This window comes from Stegastes partitus, unplaced genomic scaffold (assembly GCF_000690725.1).
Source record: "Stegastes partitus isolate 25-593 unplaced genomic scaffold, Stegastes_partitus-1.0.2 Scaffold1898, whole genome shotgun sequence".
NCBI classification, from domain to species: Eukaryota; Metazoa; Chordata; class Actinopteri; family Pomacentridae; genus Stegastes; species Stegastes partitus.
Window position 1 is genome coordinate 23,755 of NW_007579629.1, and position 9,147 is coordinate 32,901.

At 40.6% G+C, this 9,147-nt stretch overlaps 1 protein-coding gene across 1 annotated transcript in view; it reads right to left on the bottom strand.

The window, feature by feature from the left end:
* Positions 1 to 1,554, bottom strand: part of LOC103373060 (collagen alpha-3(VI) chain-like) — a gene marked incomplete at its 3' end in the record, with an annotated part of 25,305 nt that extends 23,751 nt beyond the window's left edge. Inside the window, exon 1 of the mRNA XM_008302862.1 lies at positions 1,281 to 1,554. The remainder of the gene's footprint in view (positions 1 to 1,280) is intronic.
* Positions 1,555 to 9,147: the final 7,593 nt, after the last annotated feature.

The following is a 9,147-nucleotide window of genomic DNA, read 5'->3' on the forward strand; positions in this document are numbered from 1 at the left end:
GCACTGTTGAACAAAGACCAAGCTCTTCCTCCCTGTATCATAGCAACAGGTTACGTGGAAACTCATAAGTACTTGGAAACAGTAGCTCATGACCATTATTGCTGACTAATGTCCAGTTTAAGTTCATTATGTGGTGACTCAGAAATGTAAAACAACTGAATTCATCAAATCCCACATGGAGACAGTGAAACGCAAAGACACAGCTGAATTCCTGTGTCTCTGCTGGGAAAGTCTTGCAGGAGAGGTACAAGATTAATGGCTCACACCTGGTCAACTAAACCCTGCAGCCCACCACCACCACCACCAGCACCGCCCGCCCACCCACCTCCAATGCCCAACAGACCAAATCTCTTCTGGTTCTCCTGGTACATCTGGCCAGGAGTGTGGAAAACACTTTCTTCACACTTTTCCACTCTTGCGCTCGTTTCAGCGAAGGGTGTGGTTTGGGGCTACTGCTGCAGTGGAAACATCTACCCATCCGACTACTCTTCATTAGAGCTCACATGTGGGTGGGGAGATTTTTCAAAATTCTGGATGCAATTTAACCATTACCAACAGTTTCCCCATTTAATCTAACTGATGGAAACAAATGATCACACAAAAAATTAGACACTAAAAAAATTTATCGGGGATGCCCCTTGCATGGTGACACTAGTTAACTAGCAGGTGTAGTTTTAAATTAGATTTTTAAAAAAGCTGCATCCTACTATGAAAACTTTCTGTGGCATTAATGTGCAAAGTCATGCCTTACAAGCTGCAGCTTTAACACCGATCTGGAGCTCAAGACTTCAGATGTGGCATCTCAGTGATGCTACAGCAGCGCAAGCATCTGATATCTATCTGTTGATATCAAACTGAGCAAGAATGTCAAAAAGAGGTATTTTAGGACTTGAAGAGAAAGAGAATACACGCCCCTCTTCACTCACATGCATCGTACACAACATTGCTGAGGTCTCCTTCCTTACCCTAACTACGGCTCACCTCTTGCCCTTGCAGCACTCTCACCACTAAATACAGGTTTCAGTGAAACTGCTAAACGCATGCTGTCTGATATTTATGAGGTATAAGCCAAAAATTCTGCACAAGCCTAAGATTATCACACCCAACATGAGCTTACATGTTGTGACTTGAAACTACTACTATGCTATGGTCAGTGCACTATACATATATAATCAACGTACAGTGCAATCGAGGTCAATCTAAAAGCAGAAAAAGTTGTGAGATTAAGCAAGTATGCAAGCTCTTTCTGCAGCAACATCACCAGCAGATTTAAAACTTACCCTGAGCTGAAGCAGCTGTACTCCACTGTATTGGTTTTTGAAGAAAAACTGTATATGTATCTGTTATGTGAAATGACTGCAAGCTGGACTTTTGGTCATTATCCTCCTGGTAAATTCCCCTCGCTGGCTTTTCCAGCACCTCCCGCAGGAAGGCGGCGGAACAAGGCAGTGATAAGGTCACTGATAAGAGACGTACAGAAAGATCCTGAGTAAAGGGGTGAAATGGTTGAGACAGAAAGAGACAGACACCCTCCCGGTCTTAAACCAGAGGAGCTGTGGTGCTGAGTTGAAGGCTGGGATGGGACAAACTTCCAAACTCCTGGAGTCCTGCCACCTCTCTCTTCCTCCTCCCACTTTCTCTAAAGAAAGAAGAAGAAAAAAAAAGAAAGAAAAGGAGGGAGAGGAGAGAAGAGAAGAGGGTGAGTGGAGAGGGGGGGGAGAAAAGAAGTAAATGAAAACCAGACACATAGCCCTGTTTGGTCTGGACGTGAGCAGTGGGGAGGATGATGTCACAAATCTGGAGCTGGGCTTTTCTCCTTACCTTTTACTACATTTTGCCATTTCTCCATTTACCTCTGTGGGGCCTTTTTTCAAAACTCAAAGGTTTAGTTTGCTTTTTGGGTTTCCTATAATTAGCAATGTAACTTTTTGCACCCGTTTGTTGTTACATTAAAGTGGCGGCTAATAAAAAATATAATGTAGTTTAACTAGCATTCATTCATGATTCAATAAAGACTGATTAAATACTGCTTCAATTTACATTCAACCGTCTTAAATACGGACCCTCTGTGAGCAATCTTGGATTAAACTTACATTCACCATTAAACAAATGCTCCCACAAATCTTCTGCGCAGGAATGTGCAAGACAGTGTACTGGCAGTGTTCAAAAATGTGAACGCTGGTCAGGAAAAGCAGTGACACGGTGCCATGAATTACATTTTTCCGCAGCTCCAAAATAAAAGTAGCTGGCTGATGACATCGAGTTCATTCGTCGTTCTGCCCCCTCACGGAGGCTCAAACTCAAGAATATATAGACGAGGTAATAGATGATAAAAAAAATAAATAAATAAACGTGTATTACATGTCATGCTTGCAACATGCATTCCAAAAACGTTCAGTTTGGATTGTCTTGTTCATGTGTTGCTGTAGACATCTAAGACCAAAGCACATTCCGTGTTTTGATATTAGCAATGGACAAAAACATGTAAACATGTAAAAGGAATCACTCTTAGGTGTAAACCAGTGTACAGCCCTGTTTGGGCCACTGGGGGCTAAAAACTGTGTGTTGTCCACAGTGCACACTTGTTGTGTAGGCCCCTAGCTTATTTTCTAGGTGGTATAAGGACGGTTTTAGCATCCTTCAGCTTTGTTTTCGTTTCATGGCCGACATGTTTTGTTCATTCACTTCCTTTCCCGTCACAATAAGCGCCTGTTTGTAGCTAATAAACCCAGTGTCTTTGCTTCACAGCAGAACCGACATAGTTAACAACAAGCTATAGAAACCTAATGCAGCATTTAGCAGCTAGAGAGATATATTTTTATCTTGGTTTGGTGAAGAATGAAGCTAAAATAAAAATGGAGTGAGTATAGCTGGGAATAACATGATGTAGTTGCTTCATGTCAGCTGGATCTAAGACGAGGCTGTGTGCTAACAACAGGAGACTGTTTCCAGCCAAAATCTTCAAAATCTGTTTATACAGTCCTCACAGACCATAAAATACAATTTAAAAATAAATAAATAAATAACAATTAGAATATATCTGAGAAAAAGGTTTATGTAGCTTCATGTTTGCTGACGTTTGTGGACGTCAATGCTAGCACATTCACCAAATAAACTAGATAAAATCCTGTGTGTTAGCATTTTAGCCCCTTCATATCTTTGGTTTTGCTGAGTGGAAGCAGCCATGCCCTTGATTGTGACTAATTTTAATCCTTAACTCAATTTAAACATGTGACTCATATCAAAATCCCCCCTCCTTACATGACCAGCGAAATTAGCTACAAAGATAAACTCGCTGGAGCCGGCCTCAAGTGGACTCTTAGGGAACTGCTGCTTCTTCTTCCTCCATGTGGGCTTCGTCTTCAGCCCTGGAGGTTGGTCACTTGGTGGGAAACCTGAGGCTCATACAGTTTGTGACTAACCGGTAAATATACTGGAGCATTTAGCAGCTAAAGGGCCAGATATATGTAATAGGTGTTGCTAGAGACGAAAACTGTGCATGTTGGACTTTGACATTAAGCAGTCCAGAACATTTTTGGAATGTCACCAAAAAATGCAAATTAGTCTTGTTTCCATCGGCTGCTTTAGAGCGAAAAAACTAGACTGTGTTGTGTCAGTAGGCTATAGAGGTGTAGGAATATGTGGAGGTATATATTTACATTTGCATCACAGTTAATTGTTTGCTATGTCAGACATCATTGTGAAAAATGCTATTGCAAAACTAAGAACATTTTTATTTTTTTTTTTGGAGGGGGGGATTCTGATGAGTTTCTATTAAATACATTTATAAATACATAGATATTTCCCATATGTATGTCACGACAGCTTGTTACACTGCTGCTATGTGACCAAAAGACTGTGGCTTTAGTTTTAAAAACTTTGCACGTTTTTACAATTTTCACTTTGAAAATGGCGGCAATTCAAAGTCCCATTTCAACCTCTGTCTTCATGTATGCATCTTTGCATATAGAATCCTCCAATGTCAACATTTCCACATTAGTGTATATGGTAAAGCATTGGTATATAGCATCAAGAGATTTATAATACAGATACAATTCACTGAATGTCTCCAGGAAACGATTCTCGGCAGCACTTTGCTGTTGAACTCTTAAAAATGCCTCAGTCCAGGCCAAGTGGAGGGAGGATTGCTGCAGAAGGATTTTTCTGTCAGTGAGTGAAAACAGACTTTTTTTTCCCAGGTCAGTATGCTGTAAAATTGACTATATTCCCTCCCATCTGTGTGAATGAAAGTTAAGAAAGCTGAGCTCCGACAGCAGTTGATTATCAAGCAAGATAGCCTTTTATCACAAGGACTTATCTCTGTAGTTACACTTTATATATTGGTTCTCCAAACTCCAAAGTGCACCATATGGAAGCATTTACAATCGTGGCCTAATGCATCCATGTTCTGTTGTCTGAAGGTCATTACTCACACCGCTAAAATTTCCTGCAAAGCTCTGCACTGTTATGACGGTGCTAGGCAACCACTGTTGTAGTATTCATTGAAGCGCAAGCTGTTATATGTTCCAGAGAAAATGAGGATTGATAAGCAGCTAAACTGTCCCAAAAGACACAACGCTGAATGAAAACTGGCAATAAAATGTCTGTGAAGATTCTCAGTCATCCAGGCTGTGGTTACTCTCGTAGTTTAGTCGAAGCAACTGGACCTGCTTGAGTTTCTTAAAGACGTTTCACCTCTCATCCAAGAGGCTTCATCAGTTCTGACTGACTACTTGGGAGTTCCAGATACGTCTACTCAAGAATAGAATATGTAAGTATCTGGAACGTGGCAACAAAATATTTCCTTTTTGCATAATCAGTTGTGATCTCATTCAGTGCATTTATGTATGTTGTGATTTGGGATCAAAGCGAGATGTGGGCAGGTCAAATCCAAATATTCCTTGATCATTTAGGAAACATGTCTCACTTACATTCCCTTGTGAGAGTGCAATAACCTCATGCAGATCCTTCAAAATCAAAACCTGTCATGGTCTCGGTGTGACAAGGGCTAATAATTATATTGTGGGGTTGATGTTAATGTCACGCTCACAGCTTTGAACAATTGCTGGAGCTGTCAAGGTGCTGACATATGCGGTGAAAGGTTTCTTTGATTCGTGCCACCAAGGTGACATCATGTGGGTGGATGAAAGCGCAGAAATGTTTCCTGTGATGCTTTTTTAAAGCTGCCCAGACTCTTGTTTCTGCCATTAATAAGTGCCAGCTCTCACAACACTGATAGATACGGATGAGAGTTACTCAACATTATATCACATTTAACAGAAACACTAGAACAAGCGAACGATTTTCATTCAGATGATGTTTTGGGTGCGGCTGTAGGTTTCTACAGTATGTGGAAATTATGAAAAGCAAAGGCCTGTAAGTCCTGTACAACAGCGAACACACACTGTTTATTTTATTCTTAAAGAAAAGCATGAGACTCCCCTTCACATAAGTGGAGTATTCAAAGTGGTCGCTTTCCATCCCATCCCTGTGAAGACATTACTACTAGGAACAAACTGTTCACAGGCCTGTTTGAGGAAAATGCATGTGTTGAGTCCACCAACACACTTCTTATTTCCATTTAAGCATAAGCAAATAAATGGGTGGAGTTGGATTGGCTCACTTCTACCGCTTCGGATGAGGAAAGTATTAATACGTACAGTAACGGTAGATGGCGAACAGAAGGAGGTGCAAATGGTGGTGAGTAACACTTTCAAATAAATGAGGCCTCATCTTGTAATCCAGTTTCCAGTTCTTTTTCTTCTTCTTCTCTTTATTAGGAACCAACTGGAACTCGTCCACCCCTGTGCAATGTCACCTAAATGTCAGATGATTCAAAATTGCATCAGCTGCAAATAACTGCGTTACAGTTGGACAGTTGGGTATTTGTTCTTATGTCGAATTTAAAAGCTAACAGTTTGGATTTGCTGTATTTAAAATACAGGCACACAGCGCCCATATAAATGTCATCTCCCCAACATTGTTTGCACTCATGCAGCCCTACATCATCACGCTCCCATTCCCGAGCTGTCAGAGCTATACGTTCACGGTGGTTGTCTTGGCCAGCTCCATACCAAACATGTTGGACTCATCTGAGCCAAATCCATGTCCCCTTGGTCTCGTGTTTGTGCAACATTAATCAGATCGAGATAGTTCTTGTGTTGTCGCTATCTTTTTACCAACTTCTACTTCAAGTACTTCTTACTTTTTGAGTGATCTGGGAAAAATTCCTGCGTTCCCATGTTCACAGGTGTTAGCAATGGTTAAAAAATGATGTCGCCGACACACTGCTTATAATCTCACTTCCTGATTGGTTCGTTAACAGTAGATGACATTATTAGTAGCTTTTAAATGAACTTTTTATGCAACAAATCTGCGCTCATAAAAGGCAGTGGTTTCCTCTGGTCTAAGTCTCATTAAGTTTTACTGACAGCTTTAACACCAGCGCAAGAAAGAACAGCGTGCATTTTTAAGCTCTAAATAAACAATATAGACAGAAATGTGTAAATTGTATTAATGTTATTAGTCTTAGTGACACAGATCCACTCTACACTATACCAGTGATTCCCCCTGTCTTACTTTCAGACTGTACGCTTAAGGCCTTACATTTATAATGTATCAAAGCGCAGTTGAAATAGAAAAGGTGAGGTTGTTCTAAGACCCCTGTAATTCAAGATGCTCAACAGAATGACTGAATCAAAGTGAGAGACGCGGGCACGCTGACCTCCAGAAGGCTTGAGTTAACATGGTTCCAGATAGAAGTCAGATGCCAAATGTTCAGCTTTAGATAAGGTCAGGTTCAAAAGTACACCAGAGGTCCGCAAGGAATCCAAATCAAAGCCGGCAGTACGCCTCGTGAGGTGATCTGCTTTTTTTTTTTCTCCGGAGCTGGATCCCATTAGCGTGTACCGTTAAGGTGACAGTGCAAACCAAAAGTCATAACCACCATCGTCAAAAGCTTGGTGGGATGTGGTTTTCATATTCCTTAGAAATGGTGCAACCCTGACAAGCACATGTGCTGTACTTTCCGCTTTCTTCAGTGACTTGGAGTCAGCACCAGCAGTGACTCATGAGAATATGAAACAAGCTTCTTTTTCTTTTTTTTTGTGGGATTTCAGGCAACGATCTTTGGTCTCTTCAAGCTCGCAGCAGATACAACAGGTAACACACTTCTGAAATTAACTGCCCAAGTGTTAGAAGACAAATAAAAGTTTGTACATTTTCACATGATTCCAGGGTCTTAGAGGTGACCTGATAATTGTATCATCAGTAGTGTTCCTTGTACCTCCAGAAGTCTGCAGTCTCAGCGGAGAAGTTTTTTTGTGCTTCCAGCAGGTGGCCATATTCAGAAACCAAGCTACTGTTCATTTCCTGAAGGGGGATATAGCAATCACATCTGGGCATACAAGCCGAGGCATCAGTGTAAATATGGAACTTATGTGAAGACAATTCTCCTGAGCTCGAGCTTGAATAAGTGGCTAAAATATAGGCTAGAGTAAAATGCTGAGTAATCGCCCTGCGTTTGCTTGACAGGATGATGGAGGCCGGGTTAGCACTTAAAAGGCTTTTCATTGTTTGAAGGGCAGTTTGAGTGCAATAATTTCCCCTCAACAGAGGTTATGTATGCTTTTTCTATAAATATTCACATACTATTCAAGAACGAACTGTTCGTAAAAAGTCCTTCACAAGGGTAGAAATGAGTAAACCAACAAAAACGAAGAAACATTTAAGTCAAGGTGAAGGACGTTTAGAAATGTCTGATGTATTCAGATTGACATATTGGCTCTTAAGCACATCTGAAGAAGCAGCTGCTGCCTTGCAGATCTGGGCCATTATTGTTAATCTGTGTCCATCATATAGGCAGCAAAAATGTAAATTACACAGAAAATACACCCTGTTAGGCTGAGAATAGACTTTAGTTTCTTCTCTACACTGCATTACAGCTCCCACAGATTCATTTATTTTCTCAGGACGTTCAATTTTCATTCATTTGCCGATCAGCGCTATTTGTTCTGTCAGTCTCACGGCCTACAGCTTTCTCTCACACACGCTCACCTGTGGCTTTCTCATAGCTCTTGACTTTCAGTGTTGTTTCAGCTATATTGTCACTGCCTTTTCCTTCGCAGCTTCCTGTAAATGCTGCAGGCTATGGGCTTATTAACGCTGGAAGTGTTGTGTGTGTTTCAGAACACTGGGGTCAGCTTCTTTTTTGTCCTTTTAGGAGTTGAATTATAGATAACGTAGGATTATTGAGCGTGATATCAGTTTTGTTTTGTGCATTAAGTGGTCCAACCACAGTGCATTATTCATTTGAATAAAAGTTGCTCAATAACACAAACATATTTAACATGTTTATGCGATTTTCGGCCTGTAGACTGCAGGCTACATATTAGTGTTACTGTTTTCCTGCTGCTTCTTTTCAAAGGATTGTGTGCATATGACAATAAGTGCATTGGTTGTATTCAGCACAGTTGTCAGCTCATTAAAGCTACCTTAGGTGCAATCGTCTGAAAGGTGAAGGAGCTTTGGAGGAGTGGTCACATTCAGATTTGCAGGTTACAAATTATTTTCCAAAGAAACTACAGAACATGTGAACTCCGTTTTTGCTTTTTATTCTCTAGTGATGTAGCCAGGAAAGCACTAGTACAGCAAAAAAGGGCTTCATACAGAACTAGAAAAAAAAGAATTCAAACTGAAGTCTGGACTTTACTTACTTTAATTTGATACATAGTGCAACAAGTGTATGGAGTGCAGATGTTTCAGTTTCTGTGCGACGTGCAAGAGAGCAAACACACAGAACTGCACATTTTGTACTTGTCCTGCACTCTACATGTACTTTTGCACCATTTTTTTCCTACCATCGATACAGCTCTGTAATGTCTGTACTTTTTACTTGATCCGTGTACAAGTCCTCCTTTACGGCACTAAAAACACTGCTTTTGTCAAATTGACTGTATCATCACAATTTGATCCTTTTGATCCAAAAAGAATCAGAAAGTCTCAACAACAATAAATTATCATTTAGTCATGATAACTTATACTCAGTTTTTCTCTGAGTTTCCACTGCAGATCTTGGATCCTACAAAGGCAGCAGCCTGAGGAAGCTTCAAAAACTTTTTCAGCACTTCGGTCAACAGATAATTTTCA